The sequence below is a fragment of the Perca flavescens genome, chromosome 1 (assembly GCF_004354835.1).
Source record: "Perca flavescens isolate YP-PL-M2 chromosome 1, PFLA_1.0, whole genome shotgun sequence".
Taxonomy (NCBI): Eukaryota; Metazoa; Chordata; class Actinopteri; order Perciformes; family Percidae; genus Perca; species Perca flavescens.
The window spans coordinates 9,618,219-9,643,756 of record NC_041331.1 but is presented as its reverse complement, the minus strand read 5'-3'; the positions used below and the strand labels follow the sequence as shown (position 1 = coordinate 9,643,756).

The 25,538-nt window shown below is 42.9% G+C and overlaps 1 long non-coding RNA gene across 1 annotated transcript; it reads left to right on the top strand.

Moving 5' to 3' along the window:
- Nucleotides 1–22,292: 22,292 nt before the first annotated feature.
- On the top strand, nt 22,293–23,413 carry LOC114560447 (uncharacterized). The gene is made up of 3 exons (XR_003693190.1): nt 22,293–22,461; nt 22,532–22,601; nt 22,679–23,413. It is a non-coding gene; the product is annotated as an uncharacterized LOC114560447 (long non-coding RNA).
- Nucleotides 23,414–25,538: the final 2,125 nt, after the last annotated feature.

The window sequence follows — 25,538 nt, the reverse complement described above, 5'->3', positions numbered from 1 at the left end:
ATGTTTATGTAACGACATTGTTTTCATTAACATTCATAGTGTTTTCACACCAAAGGTGTGAAAAATGAGGGATTGTTGAAGTTAAAAAGTTAAAACCCGGCTCATGTTTTGAAAACACTGTTTAATGGGGCCTGCAGCTAAATTTAATCAAGTACACTAATACAGCATTTGAGTGTCTCACCTAAAACCTAGCTTCTAAAGAATTAATCAGGTCATGTCTGACATTTAGCATATGAAGAAGACTCATTGTCCCCACAGGAAAGGTAACTATTGTTTTTGGTTTTGGGGAGCCACTCCCTGCAGGGCCAGGCGTGATTTGACAGAATCGGCACTACCATGTGAAACGACCTTTGTCTGTGACCTGGGGTAAACTTAAAATCAGAGGTGTGTCTTTAATCAGAGACCCACAATTCCACAGGAATATAATTCGGAAAATGAGGTGAGGTCGGCACTTCAATCTGTGACCCCGACAGGGGAAGCACGTTGAAGTCCGATGTTTACAGCGTATTGTTTGTCATGTCACATGACTGTTCTTCTGTGACTCCACAAGGAGAAGCATGAGATCAGTCCACTGTCAGCTGCAGTGTTTTATGTTGATTGTGTTTGGTCTTGTCGTTTTCATTAAACCTTTTGCTTAACTTTCAATTCGACCACAGCCCTCTCCTCCTTCCTCCAGAAATCGAAGAACACGTTATTTAGAGATTTCTTAACAGTAGCATCTAGCCCTCACAAAAACCTGCCCGTCTACTACATTTGACACTGACACGAAAACACATAAATACAACCATTGCCAGAGGAAAATGTTAACTGATGATGATAGCATTCGGCTAACATTATTGTCGCTACACACAAGACGTTCACTTGGACAACCAAAGACAGAACAAATGTTTACCATAATGCTTCATTAAAAGTAGACTATAATGCTTTAGTAAGGTAGTCTATATCCTGTATCTATACTATACATACATTATGTCTAAGTAGACACGCTAATGATTTGTCATTCTAGTTAACAGTTCAGTAACAGTTAGCTAGCGGCTAACGGCTAACTGTTAGCCTGATCGCTCTCTACTTAACTTGATACTTATGGACAAATTCCTCGTGAACATTTTTTTACCCTTTATTGCTCCTCCATTTTCTCCCGATGTACATTGATGCTTGACAGGAAGTCCGAGTCAAGGTGCTATACTTTAACGAATTCCTCCTAGAGATTTCATCCGACTGACTTCAAACTTGGTCTGTACCATCTCAACACCTTAAAGACAAAGAGTTCCATCCATCCATCCATCTTCGTCCGCTTATCCGGTGTCGGGTCGCGGGGGGAGCAGCTCCAGCAGGATAAAGAGTTATTAAAAGAAAAACTTTTTGTCAAACGGTGTGGGTGTGGCGGACATTTTGAGTGTTTAGCGATGAACAAAGAAGTTGTTGTAACTTGAGTGTACGTTGTCGTATCTGCCCAAAATTTCTCAGTCACTCTGTCTTGAGTGAGGTATCATTGAGCTCAGTGGGGAGTTCCCTTTTCATTGGTGACTATTTGCGGTGTCTGAGTGCGGCGCAGATGCACGGTTGCAAGGAGCGGCGTCCGCCAGTAACCGTGACGCGCACAGAGGCGCCATGGCCCATCCATTGCTGCTTGCAGCTTTAATTAGGGGTCCAAGCCCGAGGGGGCATGGGAACCGCGTGTTGCAAGGCAACGCGGTTCACATTGCCAACGGAGCGTGGGAACCCTATTGTATAGCAGAAAAAACGTGTTTGGCCCTAAAACTCCCACACCGTACTTCCGACAGTCAAAAACTATACATCTACACGTTCACTGGATCCAACTGACTCACGTAATATAGGCCACGCCCATTTCCGCCTAGACTTTTATGCGTGAAAAATCGTGATTTATCAAAAAACTACTTTTTTGAACTCCTCCTAGACCGTGCAACCAATCTGCACGAAACTTGGACCGTAGCATCTCCAGATTGACCTGACAAAAAGTTTTAAAAATAATTTTTATACAATAAACATTGCGCATATAACGCACAAATTAATTTGTGTAACTAACTACGAAAACACCAACTTTGCCATATCTCAGCCAAAATAAATGCTATCAACGCCAAACTTTAGATTCTTTTTGCCATGACCCTCTGGAGGTCCCCCATACATTTTACGAAAATTGGTCACTAGGGGGTGCTACAAGTACAAAAAGTTTATATCTCATGAACGGATCATCTGATTTATATAAAATGTGATGGGTACCATCTTGGGCCAATCCTGAGGCCAACCATAGAGTGGGGTACTGAGGGATCAAAGTGGGCGTGGCCTATAGGACCCATGTCCAAATTTACCACTTACACTAATGTGAACAACTTTAAATTTACAGGGTAGATGGACAATGGGCCATGGGCCACACCTACCAAATATTACACATGTGGACCACTAGGTGGTGCTATAATGTTTTTTTGTTTTTAACTCCCACATTACATATCGCACATTATAAATTCTTACATCCACGTGTTCTTTGAATAAAGCTGAATCACATAATATAGGTCACGGCCATTTCCACTTAAAAGTTTTTCCGCACTATCGCGCAATGCGCAAAACCAACTTTTTCGAACTCGTCCTAGGCCGTGCGACCGAACTGCACAAAACCTTGTAGATAGCACCTCCAGATAGCCATGTCCAAAAGTTGTGCAAAGAATTTTGTTATGTTAAAGTATGCGCATTTGACGACCAAACAAATTTTCCTAGCTAGCTACCACACACATATCATATAAAATCTTGGCCAAATTAAATGTTATCAGCAAAAACTTAAGATCCTTATTCAACAGCCCAATACGATGCTCTGTACCAAATTTGGCGAAGATCGGCCTTTAGGGGGCGCTATAAGCAACGTTTATTTTTTTTTGGCCAATAACTCCAATTCCAATATCTCTGCAACAGTAAAAGCAATCAACACGAAACTTGTGATGCTCGTTCGGCATGCCACTCTGAGGCTCTGTACCAAATTTGGCAAAGATCGGCCATTAGGGGGCGCTATAGTCAACATATAACAGTTTGGGCCTTTTAACCCCTTCTGAGGTCGAGCATGTTGTATGCAACGCCAAACGGCACTTCTGAATAAGAACTTTACAACTTCATAATTATAAATAGTCGAAATGTAGGGTCTTTTGGAGCTAAAAACTAACAGTTGCCCCTTTCTGCTTAGTTGGGTCATCTATAGCACTTCCGTGACCGTGGAGAGGAAAGGTTTGTTTCTCACTGGATTTGTCATCTATGAAGGTTAAAGAAAGAAATTAGCCGGGGTGCCCCTCTCAAAAATGTGGGGAAACTTTTTGGGAGCCCTATATCCAAAATGGCTGCCGTCAGCCTAGCTGGAAATTAACTTTTTAATGGTTTTGCCCACAGTACTGCATAATATATGGTTTCTGAGTCTATTTGGGATCAAGAAATTCATAAATGATAAAGATTTATTGATTTGACCTATTTTTGACCTTCAAATTCAAGATGGCCGCCGATTTTTGGCTCTTTAAATGTCATTTTTTTCAAAATCGTCAAAGAGCCTTAATATTAGGCTCAAATGAAAGCTCTGCTCATACTGAGTGCAGTTATGGACAGCAAACATTAAAACATACACATATGTCATCAGATGTCTGGGTTGGAACCAAAGAAAGAGAGGAGATTATTAGGGCCCGAGCGCCAACAGCGGCGAAGGCCCTATTGAAACTGAAGGAAGTATTATTATTTTCTGCAAATTTATCGCCTTTTTTAGGGGCTTAACATATTCAAAAACTCACCAAAATTGGCGGTCTCATTAAGTCTGGTGAAAATGTACGTATTTTAAGGGTTTCAGGGAATAGGTGCGCAAAAATGGCTCACTAGCGCCCCCTACAAAGTTAAACAAAATGGAGCCCCTGCAGTGTGTTTAACGTAGACTCACGAAACTTGGTGCACATATGTAACATGTCAGGATGTACAAAAAGCTTCATTGGAGCCATACCCTAAACCCAACAGGAACTCCGCCATTTAGATTTCAAAGTTTGAAATTAGTGCAATTTTGGCCATTTCCACATGTCGTAGATTTCATCCGCTCAACTTCAAATTCGGTCTGTGCCATCTTAAGACCTTACATGGTTGATAGAATGATTATATAGGGTATTTCACACTCTTCCTTAAGGTCTCCTAATCGGGTATGTAACATTGGTTGGGCTGAAAATGGCCTGGTTGATATTTTATTGGCCCTTATGCATGCCTGTGTTTTGGCTCTATTTGTAACAAGAGCTTTTCTTCCAAATATGGTATGCTCATGAATATTTAGGTAATCTCCCCGCTGATTGGTTGAGCGCATCGCCATACACACACATTAGAGATGAGACCGCAGGTCTCATATTCCAGCCACTGCAATGTTTCATTACCAAATTCACTTCTGAGACTTTTTTATGCGAGAAATCAACTAGATATTAAGCTCAAATATGGGCCGTTTCACAAAAATTGATAGCTAATTGCAAATTTGGTAAGAAGTGTCGGACTTTAGGAGCCCCACACAGTCTGACGAGAAAGCGGCAGCCTGCTGGGCTCCATACCCAGGGCAACGTCAGCCTTTGTGGATTCCTCAAAGTAGCCTTTGCTTTTTTGACATCGCTGCAAACCCTTGGTGTTCTCTCAATGAGCTTCATGAAGTAGTCACCTGAAATGGTTTTCACTTCACAGGTGTGCCTTGTCAGGGTTAATTAGTGGACTTGTTCCCTTATTAATGGGGTTGGGACCATCAGTTGTGTTGTGCAGAAGTCAGGTTGATACACAGCCGACAGCCCTATTGGACAACTGTTAGAATTCATATTATGGCAATGAACCAATCAGCTAAGTAAAGAGAAACGAGTGGCCATCATTACTTTAACAAATGATGGTCAGTCAATCCGAAAAATTGCGAAAACCTTAAATGTGTCCCCAAGTGCAGTCGCAAAAACCATCAAGCGCTACAACGAAACTGGCTCACGAGGACCGCCCCAGGAAAGGAAGACCAAGAGTCACCTCTGCTGCTGAGGATAAGTTCATCCGAGTCATCAGCCTCAGAAATCGCAAGTTAACAGCAGCTCAGATTAGAGACCAGATGAATGCCACACAGAGTTCTAGCAGCAGACACATCTAGGACAACTGTTAAGAGGAGACATGAATCAGGCCTTCATGGTCATGTAGCTGCTAGGAAACCACTGCTAAGGAGAGGCAACAAGCAGAAGAGATTTGTTTGGGCCAAGAAACACAAGGAATGGACATTAGACCAGTGGAAATCTGTGCTTTGGTCTGATGAGTCCAAATTTGAGATCTTTGGTTCCAGCCGCCGTGTCTTTGTGCGACGCACTTGAATGAGAAGGTGTGTCCAAACTTTTGGCCTGTACTATAGCTAGCTAGCTAGCTGCTCCTCATAACAAGACCCCTGACATTCACAAAAATGCCTTAAATTGAAATCGGACACAACTGTTAGCTTTATAAGACCTTGGGGAACCTGTAATATAAGTGCCGTGACGAAATTCAAACTGTAAATATACTATAGTTATGCAGAAAGTGTAGCTAGCTAGCCGTGACCCTTTCCCATTGTATTGAATGGGACATATAGCTAGCTAGCTGCTCCTCCTTACAAGACCCCTCACGTTCATAACTGTAATAGTCGGTAGTGTAGTAATCCACAAAGGCTGACGTTGCCCTGGCTATGGAGCCCAGCAGGCTGCCACTTTCTCGTCAGACTGTGTGGAGCTCCTAAAGTCCGACACGTCTTACCAAATTTGCAAATGGCCATACATTTTTGTGAAACGGCCCCTATTTGAGCTTAATATAGTTGTTTTTCTCGTATAAAAAAGTCTCACAAAACCATTAAAAAGTTAATTTCCAGCTAGGCTGACGGCAGCCATTTTGGATATAGGGCTCCCAAAAAATTTCCCCACATTTTTGAGAGGGGCACCCCGGCTAATTTCTTTTTTTAACCTTCATAGATGACAAATCCAGTGAGAAACAAACCTTTCCTCTCCACGGTCACGGAACTGCTACAGATGACCCAACTAGCTGGTGTTTTCTTTGTCTTCCTAGCCCTTTTTTTTTACAGGTTTTGCATCCAGCCTAGAAGTCCAGAGTTTTTCGGGTCTTTGTGAAATTAATCCATACTGTTACATCCAAGATTGATACACTGTGTGTAAGAAATGTTAATAGTTTGTCCTTTATGAGTTATAATGTTCAATATGTTTATTTTTGCACTGGATGACTCCAAATATATAGAACTTATAGAACTGTAGATGTGTTGCTCGTTCGGCATGCCGCTCTGAGGATTTGTACCAAATTTGGCAAAGATCGGCCATTAGGAGGCGCTATAATCAACGTATTTGTTTTGCCCTTTTGGCAATGTATCACAGACCTTGCAGCTCACACTTCTCAGTATTTACTGATGTTTACCTCCTACCGTTACGTTTTGTTATGTGTGCTCCCCTGGTTTTCTACAATAAAAAAACTTCTTAACCCACCTGACAAAGTTTCTACAACCTTCAGAGTGGACAAATGTAACTGTTTTCTCCCACTTTTCCAATCCAAAATCAACCGTGCAATTAAACATTGCAGTTGGTGCTAAGTGGAGAGTCTGTCATAGTGTGATTGGTTATGTTGCTGTCATTAGGGCCCGAGCGCCGACAGCGGCGAAGGCCCTATTGAAACTGAAGGAATTATTAGGGCCCGAGCGCCGAAGGCCCTATTGAAACGGAAGGAATTATTGTTTCTATTCTATTCTTTTTCCCGTCAAATTAATTGCCTTTTTGAGGGGCTTAACATATTCAAAAACTCACCAAATTTGGCGGTCGCATCAAGTCTGGTGAAAATTTAATTTAAGGGTTTCACGAATAGCTGCACAAAAATGGCTCGCTAGCGCCCCCTAGAAAGTAAAAAAAATTGAGCCCCTGCAGTGCTTTTAACGTAGACTCACGAAACTTGGCGTAACATGTCAAGACGTACAAAAAACCTCATTAGAGCCATACCCTAAACCCAACAGGAAGTCCGCCATTTTGATTTCAAAGTTCGAAATTAGTGCAATTTTGGCCATATCCACATGTTGTACTTTAACGAACTCCTCCTAGAGATTTCATCCGATCAACTTCAAACTCGGTCTGTGCCATCTTAAGACGTTAAAGATGAAAAGTTGTTAAAAGAAAAACTTTTCCTCAGACGGTGTGGGCGTGGCATGGCGGCCATTTTGAGTGTTTAGCGATGAACAAAGAAGTTGTTGTAACTTGAGTGTAGGTTGTCGTATCTGCCCAAAATTTCTCAGGATTGACAAGGGTCCAGGCCAAAATTGACTTTTGGTCATAGCGCCCCCTGCTGGCAACATGAAATGCGCCTTATATGACAAACATCATCCAATTTGCATGAAACTCAGAATGTGTGGTCTACATGTGATACTGAGCCGCCCCCTATAATATGGCCACGCCCACTTACTCAGGCCCCCTTTCATAACATTTGAACCATTTAAGGTAGAGTCTTGTGTGAGGTGTCATTGAACTCAGCAGAGAGTTCTTTCTTCATTGGTGATGGTTTTGCCCGCCCCCTATGCTTAAGCCACGCCCCCTTTCATAACATTTGAACCGTTTAAGCTATACCCTTGTGTGAGGTATCATTGAACTCAGCAGAGACTTCCTTTATAATTGGTGATGGTTTGACCCGCCCCATATGCTTAAGCCACGCCCCCTTTAACAACTAATGAACTGTATGACGTAGAGTCTTGTGTGAGGTATCACTGAACTCAGCATAGAGTTCTGTTTTCATTGGTAATGGTTTGGCCCACCCCCTATGCTTTAGCCACACCCCTTTTCACAGCTAATGAACTGTATGACGTAGAGTCTTGTGTGAGGTATCACTGAACTCAGCATGGAGTTCCTTTTTATTGGTGACGATTTGCGATGTCTGACTGCAAATGCACGGTCGCAAGGAGCGACGTCCGCCTGTAACACCAATGCGCGCAGAGGCGCGAGGGCCCATCCAACGCTGCTTGCAGCTTTAATTACAGTTTTAATTTCATCACGGCATGTATATCATAGCTACCCTAAGTTTTTAACAAAGTTAACACTTTTGTCCGATTTCAATTTAAGGTATTTTTGTGAATTTGAAGGGTCTCCTTTGGAGGAGCTGCTTGCTAGGCTATGTGTAGCTCCAAGCTACAATTGGTGCGATTATTTGCAAATGGAAGAAACAAAAGAACTGTCAATCTCCCTCGGTCTGGGGCTCCATGCAAGATCTCACCTCGTGGAGTTGCAATGATCATGAGAATGGTGAGGAATCAGCCCATAACTACATGGAAGGATCTTGTCAATGATCTCAAGGCAGCTAGAATCAGCCCATAACTACACGGGAGGATCTTGTCAATGATCTCAAGGCAGCTGGGACCATAATCACCAAGAAAACAATTGGTACCACACTACGCTGTGAAGGGCTGAAATCCTGCACCGCCTACAAGGTCCCCCTCCTCAAGAAAGCACATGTACTGACCTGCCTGAAGTTTGCCAATGAACATTTGAATGATTCAGAGGAGAACTGGGTGAAAACGTTTTGGTCAGATGAGACCATATCAAGCTCTTTGGCATCAACTCAACTCGCTGTGTTTGGAGGAAGAGGAATGCTGCCTATGACCCCAAGAACACCATCCCCACCATCAAACATGGAGGTGGAAACATTATGCTTTGGGGTTGTTTTTCTGCTAAGGGGAAAGGACAACTTCACTGCATCAAAGGGACGATGGACAGGGCCATGTACCTTCAAATCTTGGGTGAAAACCTTCTTCCCTCAGCCAGGGCATTGAAAATGGGTCGTGGATGGGTATTCCAGCATGACAATGACCCAAAAAACACGGCAGAGGCAACAAGGTAGTGGCTCAAGAAGAAGCTAATTAACCCTTCGCTAAGCCATGCCTGAAAACAGCCACAGGCCAATCGTTGCTTAGCAACCATAACTAGGTGCGGGAGGTCTGTCAAGCTTACGAGCGAGGGAAACACGGCGAAGCATTGTGCCTATGGATTGCGCAAATCCGATACCCGGTATCCTAAAAGTTTGGACGGGGTGGTGGTTATTTTTTCCCTTCCCGAAACCCAAAACCCAAGGTGAGAAATGCCGGACGTGGATCAAGCAGTGTGGGAGAATGTCTGCCCGCTGAACCAGTTGTGAGTCAACCAGTTGTCGCTAATTTGGACCGGGAACCTATGGTTCCTACCCCCGAAAGGTAGGATAGTGATTTTGGACTTTGTGAGCCTTTTTTTGCTGCAGTGCAATCTTTTTTTTTTTTTTTTTATAATTCAAATATTTATTGAGTTTTTATTTTATAACAAAGAGATAGCAACAAAAAGAAAAAGAAAAAGAGAAAAGAGAGAAAAAAAAACAAAAAAACAAAAAAAACCACAACAACAGTGAGGTTCAATGTAAATCTCTGAAAACAGCGGATGTTCAAATTACATTGTAGACAGGTAGGTGCAGAAATTGTCCCATTGTTCCTTCATGGTTTCATTCGTACAATGTAGTCTTCCCAGCATCTTTTCGCACGCAGCATTCTCAGTCATTCTTTCTTTCCACAAGTGTTGGGGCATGAGAGTTCTTCCAAAATTTCAAAATGAGTCGGGATCATGTTACCCAAGCGGTATTTAACACTCTAAAAGTATTTTTATTTAACATTGGCACTTCTTTTTTGTCTCCGAGTAAACATAGTCTAGGTGATTTGGGCAGATTACAGGGTAACCATGCATGTAACTTAAAACACTGCTCCAAAAAACAGAGATCACCGGACATTCCCAAAGGGCATGCATCAAAGTACCTTTAGCTATTTGACATTTCCAACAGAGATCGTTCCTGCCAATACCCATTTTATAAAGCCTAGAAGGAGTATAATAATATCTATTAAGAATTTTGTATTGACTAAACTTACCTCTAGCTTCTCTAATGTGCAACCCACTGTTTGACAGAATTGAATCCCATGTATCATCATCCATTGTACATCCTAAATCTGTTTCCCATAGGACTTTCAGACTTTTACTTGTATTGTTTTTAACCCAGGGGCAAATATTATACCATTTTGAAGCTTTGCATAGTAGTGGAGGTAGTAGCAGAAAGGTCTCTATAGGATTTTTCCCATTTAACAACTTAGCACTTCCTTTCAAGCAGTCTCTGATTTGTAAATACTTCCAAAGGTGGTCACGACCTTCCAAGTTAAATTTCCTTTTGATATCATCATATGACATAAATATGTCTCCCTCCACTAGATCACCTATAGTTCTAATACCTTTCCTTAGCCATTGTGCCCAGTAAATAGTCTGTTTATTAATTTAAATTTTTGGGTTATGCCACAAGGAGGCGTATTGACTAAAAGTTTGTATTTTTTATGTACCTCCAACCATACCATTTTAGAAAATTTCAAAATAGGATTTTGTATTTTATTCCCTTTATTTGACTTTTGTGATAAAATATCTATTGGTGTAAACGGAGAGGCAAGCTCTCGTTCTATTAAAATCCAGTCCAGGTTAATTTCCCCTGCCCAATGTTTGACCAGACTAGACATTTCAAAAGAAATACTGTAATGTTCTACATTGGGCAGGGCCAGCCCCCCTTCCTTTCTTGGCTGGTAGAGCCGATTAATATTTATACGAGGTGCACCATTCCAAAGAAAGTGTTTTATCATTTTATTGTAACTTATTAGTATTGGCCGTGGTATGCACATAGGTAGCATTCTGGTATATATATATATATATATAATTGATAAGAGGGGCTACGACCATTTTCACTGTGTTTACTTTCCCCCATAATGTTAAATTTAACTTGCTCCATTTCTCCAAGTTAGTCTTAATTTTGTTGAGCATTTTTCCCATATTGTCAATCATAATATCATCAATATTTGTGTTCAATTCAATTCCAAGATATTTCATTCCTTTATCCAACCACTTAAAATTTAAACCAGTTAATAAACTATGCGTGCAAGCTTGTGAGACTGGCATCGCCTCAGACTTATGCCAATTAATTTTGTACCCAGAGCACAACGAATAATTATCAGTGACTTCAAGTAAGGTTGTGATAGAGTTAGTGGGGTCTTGACTTAATAACAAAATGTCATCGTACAAAAAAAAATTGTGTTCCCTGCCCCCAGCAAATACACCCTTAATTCTCAAGTTTTCTCTAATTTGAATAGCCAATGGCTCTAAAAAGATAGTGAATAACAGTGGACTTAAACTGCACCCTTGGCGGGTTGATCTGGAAATATTAAAGAAAGGAGAAAGTACCCCATTTGTAAACACAGCTGCCTTTGGTCCCGAATACAAGATTCTAATCCATCTGCTAAATTCTCCACCCAGACCAAATTTCGCCAGAGCGGTAAACAAAAAACTCCACTCTACCCTGTCGAAAGCTTTCTGGGCATCCAGAGATATAGCTAACACAGGATTTACATTGTTTCTATTCATCCATAAGAGATGCAATAATCTTCTCATGTTATTGGACGCAGACCTGTTTTTGATAAAACCTACCTGGTCTTTATGTATAATTTGTGGCAGTACGAACTCTAACCTTGTTGCTAACACTTTGGATAATATTTTAGTTAAATCTTTGTCGCCTTTTGGAATTAGAGATATCACTGCCTGGTTAAAACTTTCAGGAAGTGATCCAAATTCAAACGCTTCATGAAATACTTCAGTCAAAAGTGGGCAGAGTATGTCTGTAAATTTTTGGTAGAATTCAGCCGGAAAGCCATCTATCCCAGGTGACTTTCCAGATTTCATTGCACCAATGGCCTTATTTACTTCAACCTCTGTTAAAGGAGTTTCCAATTTGTCCTTATCATTTTGTGAGATCTTTGGTATCTACATTTTTTCAAAAAACGCATCCATCCGGTCCTTACTAACCATGTTCTCAGATGTGTACAAGTCTTGATAAAACATTTTGAAATCCATGTTAATATCTGAGGAAGATGTAACCAATGTGTCATCCTTTTTGATTGCAGTAATTACATTCTGATTATCTATTTTTTTACATTGTCTTGCCAATAACCTTCCCGTTTTTTCCCCATTCTCATAGAAATTCGTTTTAAGCCGGAAAAGAGCATACTCTGCCTTCTTGTTATAAATTTCATGGAGACTAAACTTAAGCTGACAAATCTCTTTAAATTTACTATAATCCAATTTCCAAAGTACCTATACGTTCCTCCAGAGTTTGGATCTTTGCCTTATTTTCTTTAACTTCAACTAGCTAAAAGCTATGCATTTACCTCGAACAAACGCTTTCAAAGCATCCCACACTGTAGCCAACCTGTTAGTAGACCCAACATTTATCTCTAGAAAATATTTGATGTCCTCCTTCAATACTGACACAAATTGTTCATCCTGCAATATGTTTGAATTCAGTCTCCATCTTCCTTTACAGTTTCTCTCAACCTTTAAATTTATATGTAGTTCCACAGGTGCATGGTCTGTTAAAGCAATAACACCTATTTTACAGTTCGATATTAAGTGAACACATGAATTAGAGATAAAAAAATAGTCTATTCGGGAATAGGTTTTGTGGCGGTGAGAATAAAAGGTATACTCCCTTTCCAAAGGGTGTACAAGTCTCCAAATGTCCATTAAGCCAACATCTTCTTTTAAAGAGCTTAATGCCAAACCTGTTTTAGTGATTGGGGTTACATTATTGGCACTCCTTTCAATATATTCATCCGAAACATTATTAAAATCTCCACCTAGTAGAACATGTCCCTGCATGCTTCCCAACATCTTATTAACCTTATGTATAAAATTAGGTTCATCCCTGTTTGGAGCATAAATGTTGCATAAAACGACCCGAACACCATTAATGAGTGCCTGGATACATAAATAGCGTCCATTTTCGTCCTTAAATTGTTGTAATAAAACAATTAAGTCTTTTATTAATAAGTATCATAACACCGCGGCTTTTACTCGATACTGAATTATGAAATACTTCTCCAACCCAATCCCTTTTTAACTTCAAGGCTTCATTTTCATTTTCAAAGTGTGTTTCTTGAATATATGCAACATCAGTATTATGAGACTTAAGATAACTCAGTATTTTTTTCCTTTTGACTGGCGTGCTGCACCCATTTATGTTCCATGATACAATATTAACATCTATATTACCCATTGTTACACCATGACAAGTTATGTATAAGCCCTGCATCTTCCAGTCCACAACAATTAGACAAATATTGACAGCTTTGTGTGAACCATAATGTAAATAAGATTACCTCACTATGAAAACCATTACTGGAACGAACAAAAAACAAAACTGGCACTGACCTAAAAACAAACATGATAGTGCAAATGCCCTCCAGGCAAAGTTAAAGTTATCTCAGGTCCGTGTAGGTCCCACAGACAGCGATCTCCGCTCCTCTGGCTGTCCAAGCGATACCCCAGCGATCCCGCCCCCGTCTTCTGAAAGAACTTGTAACCCTAACCCATATGTGTAGTTAAACCTGTTGACCGATCACTCCATTTCATCTTAAATGTTATAACGTACAAATTTCTCTGCATCCTCAACATCGTCAAAGCTCTTCCGCTCATCTTTCCATGTAAATCGTAGCGTTGCTGGATGTGCAATCCATGTGGTGCGTGCTTCACCTGATGCTGCCGCAGCGTTTTCATTACCGGGGAGAATATCTTCCTTTGCGCGGCGCGCTCGGCAGTCATGTCCTCATAAAATGACATGCGACAGTTCTCGCATATTATACCTTTCTTCTGTTTTGCGGCTGCCAGAACTTTCTGTCGTGCAGAGTAACGAAGAAATCTCACAAGAATAATCCGAGGGGGCTGTCCCGGGTCCGGGCGAGGCCTCAAACTACGGTGGCATCTTTCAATTTCAAACTTGTCTCCACACAGTCCCAAGCCATCAGCGAGTATCTTCTTCACAAAATCACTCATATTGCCACCTCTTTCCATGCCTTCTTTCACACCAAAGCCGAATATTCTTCCTGCGACTTCTATTTTCCTGGTCGTCAACACAAGCCCATAATTGCTTGAGCTTTTTAGCACATTCGCTGTTGTCTTCAGCCATGCTCTTCACCTTGTCTTCCACGTCCGAGATGCGGCCCTCGGCCTCGCTCATCCGTATTTGAGTCACGGCCACAGCGTTTTTTAACTCCGTCATGTCAGACTTAATAAAAGATACATCTGCTGCAACTCCACTCAAAATAGCTCCCATTTTAGTCAAACAGAGCGCTTATGTCTTTCTTTGACGTTTCTTCTTGGTTAGCGTTAGCATTACTAGCTGTTGCAGAGCTAACATTGGCATCACCCACCGTAACTGTAGGCAATCAAGTTTGCACACTCTTCTTCTTGGACCCCGTGGACATGCTTCACAGTTATATCAAGTTTAGTGACTTAAGAAGTTACCACCGTCCAGTAATGTGCTGTTTGGGAGAGATTAAGTTGATTAAAACCAGTATTAGGTTGACGGAGTTCGGAGCTCTGCTACGGCGTGGCCATTCCCTGGTACCTCACCACGTGACTCCCGTCGCAATCTGGTTTTTGAACTGCAGTCCCATTCCTATTCTTCTGATCAAGCCAAGATTGCTTACGTCATCGAGTTGCTAAGGGGAGACGCTCTTAAATGGGCTTCAGCTGTTTGGGATAAGCAAGCCTCGTCAGCCTCTACCTACGTTTCTTTTTGCAATGAACTCAGGAAGGTTTTTGATCATCCTATTAACGGAAAAGACGCTTCCACAAGCCTGCTTTCTCTCCGTCAGGGGATGCGCAGTGTCGCGGAGTATTCCATTGAGTTTTGCACACTGGCAGTGTTGAGTGGCTGGAACGCGGTGTCTCTACAGCAGTGGTTCCCAACCTTTATGTCCAAGAAAAGCTGATTTTTTTTTACCTTAAACCAGAGAAAGACTTGCGCACCCCCTGTGATCTTTGCCGCCCCCCTAAGGGGTGCCCGGACCCCAGGTTGGGAACCACTGCTCTACAGGCTGTTTTAGAGAGGGTGCCAGAGGTCGAACCCATGCAACTGGGACGTCCCCAGTTGGACCCTGAGGAACGCCAGAGTCGGCGCTCTAATCAGTGCTGCCTGTATTGTGGAACGTCTGGTCACCGCCTCGCAGCTTGCCCCTACCATCTGTTAAACAGGAGGACTCACTAGATGGGAGGAGTATTCTAGCGAGTCCAACTTTAACACCCCTGTCTCCTCGTCCTCGCACAAAGCTTCATGCCACCATCATGACAGGTCAGTCTCATGAACTTTTAGCTCTTATTGACTCTGGCGCTGATGAGAGTTTTTTAGACCTGAGGTGGTGAAGCTTACTATCCCCACTGTTAAGCTCACCAAGCCTATTGTTGCTAATGCACTGGATGGACTCTCTTCAGGGATCTACCATCTTTTCCAAACTCGACCTGCGAAACGCCTACCACCTTGTTCGCATCAGAGAGGGAGATGAGTGGAAAACAGCATTTAACACCCCACTTGGTCATTTTGAGTATTTAGCTATGCCTTTCAGTTTAACAAATGCCCCTGCTGTCTTCCAGAGTCTTGTCAATGATGTACTTAGAGACATGCTTGATCGTTTCGTTTTTGTTTATCTAGATGATATTCTGATTTTTTGAACATGTCCGCCAAGTCCTGCAACACCTTCTGGAGAACCGTCTTTTTGTCAAAGCCGAGAAATGTGAGTTTCACACTACCACCACCTCCTTTCTGGGATACATCGTTTATCAAGGTGAGCTCAAGATGGATCCTGTTAAGGAGAGAGCTGTACAGGATTGGCCCAGACCTGAGAATCACAATCACAAACAAAAAGAGGTTTCTGGGATTTGCCAACTTTTACAGACTATTCATTCACAACTACAGCCAAATTGCTGCGCCACTAACTAACTTCACTTCCACCTCTAGAGCCTTTCTGTGGTCTCCAGATGTGGAAAAAGCGTTTTCAGGACTCAAAAGACGCTTCACTGAAGCACCCATCCTCATTCAACCTGACCCTAGCAGACAATTCATTGTGGAGATGGACACTTCAGATGTGGGGGTTGGGGCTGTTCTCCTTCAAAGGTCGGCGGTTGACGGTAAAATGCATCCCTGTGCTTATCTATCACACCATCTCTCTCCTGCAGAACGGAACTATGCGGTGGGGGACCGGGAGCTCTTAGCCATCAAGACGGCTCTGATGGAGTGGCGCCACTGGTTGGAGGCTGCATCTCAACCATTTGTGGTATAGATAGATCATAAGAACCTTGAGTACATTCGTTCTGCTAAATGTCTAAATCCCTGCCAGCTAGGTGGGCTCTGTTTTTTGGTCGCTTTTGTTTCTCCATCACCTACAAACCTGGATCCCGCAACATCAAACCCAACACACTTTCCCGGGTTTTTTGTAAGGAGGATGAGTTGCAGTCTGCACCCAACACTGTGGTTCCTAGCACCTGTGTGGTGGGATCTCTGACCTGGAGCATAGAGGATAGGGTCCGAAAGGCCCAGAAGAATGCCCCGGGTCCAGGTTGCGGTCCCCCGGATCATCTTTTTGTTCCTGCATCCATCAAAGCTGAAGTTTTGCTGTGGGCTCACACATCGAAGTTTACGGGCCATGCGGGAGTGTCCCATACTATCTCCTTTCTCCACAGGAGATTCTGGTGGCCCGCCTTGGAGAAGGATACCAAGGCCTACATCGCCGCTTGTCCTGTGTGTGCCCAGAATAAGAGTTCAAATCGGCCTAGTTCTGGCTTGCTTCACCCTCTGTCCATTCCCCGCCGTCCTTGGTCCCACTTGCCGCTAGATTTTGTTACGGGACTTCCACTTTCTGAGGGTAAGATGGTCATCGTCGTGTCGGACCGCGGTCCTCAGTTTGTGTCAGCTGTTTGGAAGGATTTCTGTTGGGCTTTGGGAGCCACCGTCAGCCTTTCGTCTGGGTACCATCCTCAATCCAACGGGCAGGCCGAGAGGGCCAACCAGAAAATGGAACAGACTCTTCGCTGCATGGTTGCCACCAATCCCACGTCCTGGGCCACCCAGCTTCTGTGGGTTGAATACGCCCACAACACTCTACCCACTACTCCTACTGGGATGTTGCCTTTCCAGTGCGTTTATGGATATCAGCCTCCCTTGTTTCCCGGCTTGGAGAAGGAGATTGCTTTCCCCTCTGTCCAGACGCATATCCACCGATGCTATCGGACCTAGCATCGGGCATGCACCGCCTTGTTGAGGACTTCCGCTCAGTACCAGCGTCAGGATGATTGATGATGCTCCCGCTTACACGGTGACCTGGCTGCTGGATTCTCATAGCCGCAGCAGTATTTGGTGGACTGGGAAAGTTATTAAGAGAGGAGTTGGATTCCCTGCCGCCAGATCCTGGACGTGTCCCTGGTTATGGATTTCCATCGCCTGCACCCTGACAAGCCAGGTGGTCCGCTGGACGGAGGGGGGGTACTGTCACGAATCCACTAGTGGGAAGTGACAAGCTGGGCTTCCCTGGAGTCTTCTCTCTCTCTTTTCCTCTCTCTCTCCTCTGCTCGCTCTTTTTCTCCTCTCTCGCAGTGTGTTTGACTGGCCGCTCCCGGGATTACTCGCAGCTGCAGGCAATCTCTAATTAACCACCTGTTTTTCGTGGCTTATCAGTGCAGCTTCTTAAGCTGTGGCTGCTCTCTGTTCGGCACCGGATAGTTACAGTTTTTCACGATGGCTATGACACTTTTTTCAATACTTTTAACAACTTTCCTAAATTCTTAACACAGTTAGCACAACATCCGTCTGTGTAGGCTATACAATTAACACATTTCTTGTTGTTTTGACACAAAATGCATACAGTTAACACAAATTTAAAATGCTTGAACTTCTTTTACACACAAGCTCAACCAAGACCAAAACAATGGATCTTCACTGCCAAATTTACAAATGCTTTCACATTGTATGTCAGAACAGATAACATCATGTTCTAAACCTAACTTATAGGCTAAAGTCAAAGTGAACAGCTGATCATATTGTAAATTGAAACACAATTATATTCCCTGCATTTTATATATGCATTTATTGAGAAACAGCTGATTGAAGTTATGCAAATAGATCGATCACAGCTGATTCCCTTCTAGGAAACACGCTCAGGTGTTGAGGTTCTTTCAAACGCATGATCATATGGTAGTACAATAAAAAACGACCTATTTGAACAATATACTGTAAATTAACACGGAAAATAAGAAAAATGCCTTCACGAGGGAGAGGAAGAGGAGTACCAGGACAATTCTGTCTCTGTCTCCTTTTTTTCACAAACCGTACTTTCTATAAAGCTACTCTGAGATGGGTCAATCATTTTTTGTATTGAATCTCTGCAGCAAAAGAAAGAAAATGGTGGCCGGGTTGGCTCAGTGGGTAGAGCATGCACACATATACTTGGAGGTTTATGCCTTGACACAGATATCCAGGGTTGAAATCCGACTTGTGACTATTTCCTGCATGTCTTCCCCCTTTCTCTCTCTGCCCTTTCTCAACTAGCTGTCCTGTCGAATAAAGGCAGAAAACCCCAAAAAATAATCTTTAAAAAAAATTGTTAAACCCAACAAAACAAAAATGTAGAGGCTTCAACAGAAACTGCAGTCCAAAACACAATCTATGATCAATACAGTCACTTTTGTCTGTTGTATAAGGGCAGACCTGATACATAAAATAATGTAGTTTCTGTTATTCCATGGGATGTTAGTGTTTTTTATGACATTGTGCTATGATTGACTAAATGTTCCTGTTGGGAGAGAACATGTGTTAGTGTTTTGGAAGAATTATTTGATTTTGAGACATGATTACATTGTTTTGGTAAACAGTGTATTGTGTTAGTGAATTATTGTATTTTGAAAATCGGTGTTGGAGTTTAGTTTACAATGTGTGATTTTGAGCATGAAATTAACTGTTTTCCCAATCGTGTGTTGTAGGTGTGTTGGTGCGTTAAGAGTTTAGGAAAGTTGTTAAAAGTATTGAAAAAAGTGTCATAGCGATTGTGAAAAACTGTAAATCTAGTCACGAGAACCACTCTGCTCTACGGTCTCTCAACCTGCCTGCTGACGCCACTCTCCACCTGCAGTCACCAGTCCTGCATGCTTCGTCTCCCTGCCTGTGTCCACAACCTGCTCTGTCGCCTTAGAGGATTTTCCCACCAGACTGTTCCGCTACCTTGTCTAATTCATTAATAAACTGTGTAAAACTTCGAACTGTCTATCAGTCTGCTTCTGGGTTCAAGTCACAAATCCTGACAACAAAAGGTTCATATACCGATCAATGCTTTAATGAGAGTCAGCAAATTAGTAGATAGACTTTTAAGTACTCTGGATTGTTGAGTTCGAGAAAATGTTTAATCCTCTCTGATGGATAATCTTTTCATAGGTAGCTAGGTCCCCCCTCTCATTTAAAAGTTCAGAAATGAACACAACACCTTGGTCTTACCAGTCCTTAAGAAATAGGGTCATATTTCTATTTACAAAATGTTGATTTTTCCATAAAATACACGTGTGTGGAGAGAAGTTGTGCTTGAAAGCAATCTTCCATGTCTCAAGGGCTTGTTTATGGAAGTTGGCAAATTTGACAGGTAGTTTACCTGGGATAAAATTACAGGAAAGCAAACACCTTAATTCACCACACTTGTCAAACACCAAGTTGGGAATAATAAACCAAGCAGAATTATTATGAATTTAAAGGTCCAATATGTAATACTGACAGCTATAGCATTTAAAATGGTTACTGCAGTCCAAATTCAAAATACTGAAAAGAGTTGTCTCCCCAGCCCCTCCTCCCCAGAGTCAAAGTTCACGGGAGTTGCCAGGTTGAAAACGCTAAACCCTATGTCACACAATGTCAATTTTAGCTTGATGCTAGTCTTGCATTGCCAGACATTAGTCCACAACGCAGCGGAGTTGCTAGATACTGCTACGGTTATAAAAGCCTGTGCTCTTGCGGAGCTCTGTACGCAGCTGACAGTCACCTTTTCTGGGCTTAACGTCACTGCAACAGCCGCTAAAAAGACAGCAACCTCACGGTCGTCTGTACCCAGGGCACAGTCACTGTCTGTTGGCTACGGCCCCTGAACAGAAATGGGGGAACTATTTCGGCAGGGGGGAGATTTTTGGTACTGCGACTTCCATACAGCTTCTCTATGCATTCAGTAAAGTTACATTACACATTATGGTTGCATGCCAGTTTGTAAGAAAGTGGGAATCATCTTACTGTCCAACATATCATAACCTTGAAGCTAGCGATGGTAACGTTAGCCACAATAACATGACATAACGGAATAATATAACAGAATAACAGAATGAATCTATGTCTGTTGATACTGTCAAAATGGGCAGTTGATACCAACACCAGTGACTGTAAAAAATTGACCAACCACAGGCCAAAACTGGCTTCAGCATTGTTGTCAGAAAACATAGTATTTCAATTTAGCATGTTTCCTTAATATCTGATGAGAGATTGGGGTAATTTTTTGATTAACTACAGTAAATATATTACATATTGCACCTTTAACAATGTTTTAGCCAATTAATCTTAAAAATTATATTAATAGTTTGAAATTTAAAACATTAAGGCCTCCTTCTGAATACAGTCTAATACGTGTTTTCCTCTTATTATACTCTTATTTTTCCAAATAAATTTAAAAAGAGTTAAGTCAACGCTTCACAAGTTTTCTAGTCAACATATAAAGATAAAGCTGGATACACCAATATGAATTAGAGTGGTGATCAGGCTGCTTTTTTCTGCAATACAGCAAGTAATTTGTACCCTGAAGCAAGTTTATTGTTACGGGGAGTGACAGAACGGACCCAAACGCAGAACTCAGGTAACAAAAGGTTTATTAGGAGTAAAGGAAAAGGGTAAGGGAGAGGGGCTGTGGGGAGGTGTACGCCAAGGAGCAGAATGTGGGCACAGGCTGGGGCTGGGAAAAGCGAGGGAGCTCAGGGAGAACGGGGAGACAGCAGGTGAGGAGCGTGAGGAAGGAAGGCACTGGAAGCCGGGAGCAGAGGGGCGGGCGAGGCAAGGAGCTCGAGGAAGGGACACTGGAAGCCGGGGAGCTGAGGAGCAGAAGAGGGGAAGGCTGGAAGCGGGAACAAAGGTAGTGTGGAGCAGGGAGCTGCGAGGAGGGGACCGGATGATGAGGCCAGCTGACTGAGACAGAGAGATGGAGGTAAAGATGGCAGGAAGAAAACACGGAGAAAGAGATTAGGACAGAAGCTTAGATTGTTGCATAACCCCACGGCAGTGAGACGTGAGAGGACGCTGGTGCTGTTTTGTTCGCCGCTTCTCCGTCTGCTATTCTGCTATTTTCTTGTGTTTTTCATGTTTGTTACCAAATCCCCCCACAATCCTCCCCTCTCCCACATCAACTCCTGTCTGTCAGCTATTAAAACCTGGATGCAACACAACTTCCTCAAACTCAACAGCGACAAAACAGAATTCCTCCTCATCGGCTCCAAATACACACTCAGTAAAACCAATAACCCCACCCTCACCATCGACGGCACCATTGTCCCCCCATCTTCCCAGGCCTGCAACCTTGGCATTATCTTTGATTCCACCCTCTCCATTGAGCCTCACATCCGTCAAGTCATTAAAACCTCCTTCTTTCAACACCGCAACATCGCCAAAATCAGACCTTCTCTCACACCCCCCGCTGCTGAAAGACTCATTCATGCCTTCATCTCTTCCCGACTGGACTACTGCAACTCACTTCTCCTTGGCATCAGCTCTACCAACATCAACCGACTCCAACTGGTCCTGAACTCAGCCGCCTGCCTTATCACCTGCTCCAAATCCTGGCACCACATCACTCCAGTCCTTAAACAACTCCACTGGCTTCCTATCTCCCACCGGATCACTTATAAAATCCTGGTCCTCACCTACAAAGCCCTCCACCATCTGGCCCCCTCATACCTCACTGACCTCCTCTCCCCCTACCAACCCTCACGGTCCCTCAGATCCACCTCAGCTGGTCTCCTCTCCATCCAAAAGTCCAATCTCCGCAGTTTTGGGGACAGAGCATTCTCCAGAGCAGCTCCCAGGCTCTGGAACTCCTTCCCCCAAGAGATCCGCACCTTTGAGTCCCTCACCATCTTCCAGTCCCACCTCAAGACCCATCTCTTCACCTCTGCCTATCCCTAGCCCCACGACCCCCTCCCTTTTCATCTGTGTCTGAATCTTGTTGTGTTTTGTTTGTTTTTGTAGCAGTATAGAAATAAGGTTGTCTTGTTGCAGTTAATGGCACCTGCTGACCACTAGGGCGGCAGTATATAAGTGCAGCCTTCCTTCTCGCGCTCCCACTGCTGCATTATTTCCGGGTCAGGTGTCTGTTTGTCTGTACAGGTAATGCTCCGCGCTACTGCTGCGGCTATTGCTTTGTTTCGGCCTTTTTATCATTATGTCCTTATGCTTAAAGCCTGCGTGTTTTCACTGCAGAGCAGCGACCGAGTGCTCCGTGTGGCGTGCTCCGTTTTTATTTCATGGTTCTCTCGAGCGGTGGTAAGTGTTCAATCTCTCTCTCTGTGTTAAACCGGGTGCTATCCTGTAGCTAATACTAGTGTGGTCACAGGTAGATGTCTGCTGTTGTGTGGGTCTCTCTCTCCCTCCCTCTCGCTGTGCAGGTTTGACTTTGAAAACAGGTATGCTACCTTAAATCTAGCCCCCAAAAACCTTTATTAATGTAGCTTAGCCATGCTAATTTTATGTTTGTTGACAGGGAATGCTCATCAGCTGGCCGAAGTCTACAGGTGGTGATTGATGTGACTCCACCACCAGCTGATTGGGGCCGCTGCTGTTTTGTCTCCACTGCAAAATGCGGCTTTGTCTGCTTTTTGTCTCGGCTGCTAAATGCTGCTAATTGTACAGCTTTCTCTGCTGCTAACTACACAGTCTACTCTCTGCTGCTGAATGTACAGCTTTGCCTACAGTCTTGTCTGCTGCTGTGTCTCGGCTGCTAACTGCACAGCTTTGTTTTTGCCGCGAACTACACCGCGTGTCGCTACTGCTTGGCACTGTTGTTGCTGGCTTTTGGTTCGCATGGTGAATTGCCGACACCAGACTTTTAACTGGTTTATTCCTTCAATTTTAGCCTAATGACTAATGTTGTATTTTCTTGTTTTGATTAAGTAAATTGTTTTTGTTTACTTATTGTTTTGGTTCACGCTGATTTTGTGAATTATTTCCTGTTGTGTTATAGGTTTTGTTGTACATTTTTGAGATTAATTTAGTTGTAACCTCTTGTTTGTCCTTCCCAGTGGCTGCAGGCTAGTGGTGCTGGTGACGTGGGTGGTGGTGGTCTTCCTCCTTGTGTGCAGTGTTTCCTTGGATTTGGTGATCTCACTGTCTCTGGGTGAACCCTTTGTCTTTAATTTAGTTTTATTAATTCTCCTTCCCCTTCACCTGCCCTTCCCACCAGTAGGCCTCGGCCCCTGATAAGGTTTCCATTTTCTTATTTGTGACAAATGGTACATTTTATATATATTGAATAAAATATTTTTATAAACTGGGAACCACGTGTTTTTGCCTGAGTGGAACGAACCTGTGTGCTTTAAAGGTTTTGGGCCTATCCCAAGTGGCGTTGTTGGAAATTTCAAAATCTTAGTGTCATCAATCCCATTCGCATTGCCACATTTTGTTTTGTTCTGTTTTTGTGATATACCTCCCATGTAAAGCGACTTTCAGTCCATGAAAAGCACTATATATAAATTTTATTATAGAACAGGAAAATGCTAATATGCAATTTTTAAGAGCTTGTGTCACTAGGATGGCTAAAACGACGATTAAGTGAGGATGGTGAGTAAATCCTGGGTTTAAGTACTGGGTTTGATTGTAGCTGATGACTGGCAGGTGTGTACAGCGGGAGAAGCAATGGTGGGATGACGAGCAGGTGTGCGTAGTCAGCTGGCTGGCGCAGGCATGAGGGGGGAAAACGAAGAGACACAGAGGCAAGCCCAAAAAATGCTGGAGCTGTTTAATGGAGGTGGGAGTAGGCCAGTCAACAACAGCTTGAATTTTGTCTGGGTCAGCCCGGAGCTGCCTGCTCTCAATGATAAAGCAAAGGAATTTTACAGATGGGACATGGAATTTGCATATCTCAGCTTTCACAAAAAGTCGGTTCTCCAGAAGCCGCTGCAGAACCAAGCAAATGTGCGCGGTGTGTTAAACTGGGTCACGGGAGAAAATCAAGATGTCATCTAAATAGACAAAACAAACCGATTCAAAAAGTCACGGAACGTCATTTATAAGAGCTTGGAAAACAGCGGGGGAATTAGTGAGGTCGAAGGGCATTACCAGATGCTCGTAATGTCCTAATGGAGTGTTAAATGCCGTTTTCCATTTGTCCCCCTCCCGGATCCGCACCAGATGGGAGGCATTAAGAAGATCTAACTTTGTAAATATGGCGGAAGGAGAGGGACTCAAACACGGAATCCATGAGGGAAAACCGGTATTTGTTTTGCCCGTGATGGAGTTGAGCCCCCGGCAGTCGATACAAGGGCGGAGGGATTTATCCTTCAAGACGAAGAACAAAATGGTGCCAAGAGGGGACGAGGAGGGGCGAATAATGCCGGCAGCCAGGGGTGGAGCCAGACAATATAAACATTTGGGGCTTAGCCCAAATCAGGGGGGTCCGGGGGCATGCTCCCCCGGTGGAGATTTTTTTTTCCCAATTACATCAGCTAAATGCACTATTTTTCAGGCTGAGATAATAGAATGCATAAGGATGCAAAGGAATAGGTGTGTTTCATTAATATTTTTAGTGTTTTTGTTAATAATTGCTCAGATTTACACAACAAAGATTTGACACATGGCACTGAAAATTCAACCAAATGCAAAGTATTTATTCAAATTTCCGCATGGTGATTTATGATGTGGGGGGGTATGGGGGTCCTCCCCCAGAGAATTTTGAGCATTAAACTCTTCATTTCCTGCATTCTGGTGAATTTGTATGCACCTATTTATATCTTTTTCTGAATAAATTGATGCTGGAAATCTTTATGTAAAAGGTAAACATAGATTATAATCCAAATATCAGGGGTGGTGATGGCGCAGTGGATATGTCACTTGTCTTTGGTGTGGCAGACCCAGGTTCAATTCCCACTGCAATACATCAACCAATGTGTCCCTGAGCAAGACACTTAACCCCTAGTTGCTCCAGAGGTGTGTGACCTCTGATATGTAACAATTGTACGTCGCTTTGGATAAAAGCGTCCGCTAAATGACATGTAATGTAATGTTAAAAATATAAAAACATAATGGAATATATGGAAGTAAGGCTCTCAGGCATTCTGTATTGCTTTCATCTATTTATTCTCCTGTAGATCAGCTTTTCTAATTATATCTGAGTCAGCACACATGTAGCCTAGAGGCATCATTTACTCTTCCCTTTTCTTTTGCATATTTTGTTGAGGAAGTAACCTTAAATGTGCATATGACAATTATTCACGTCAATGATAAATTAATTCATTTTAATGAATTAATAAACCCCTGGACTGTAATATTTCAGATTTGTTTGAGCAAGATTTCTGCTCATGTCCAAAACTGCGCACATTCAAAATATATCTGTGTTATCTGAGTTT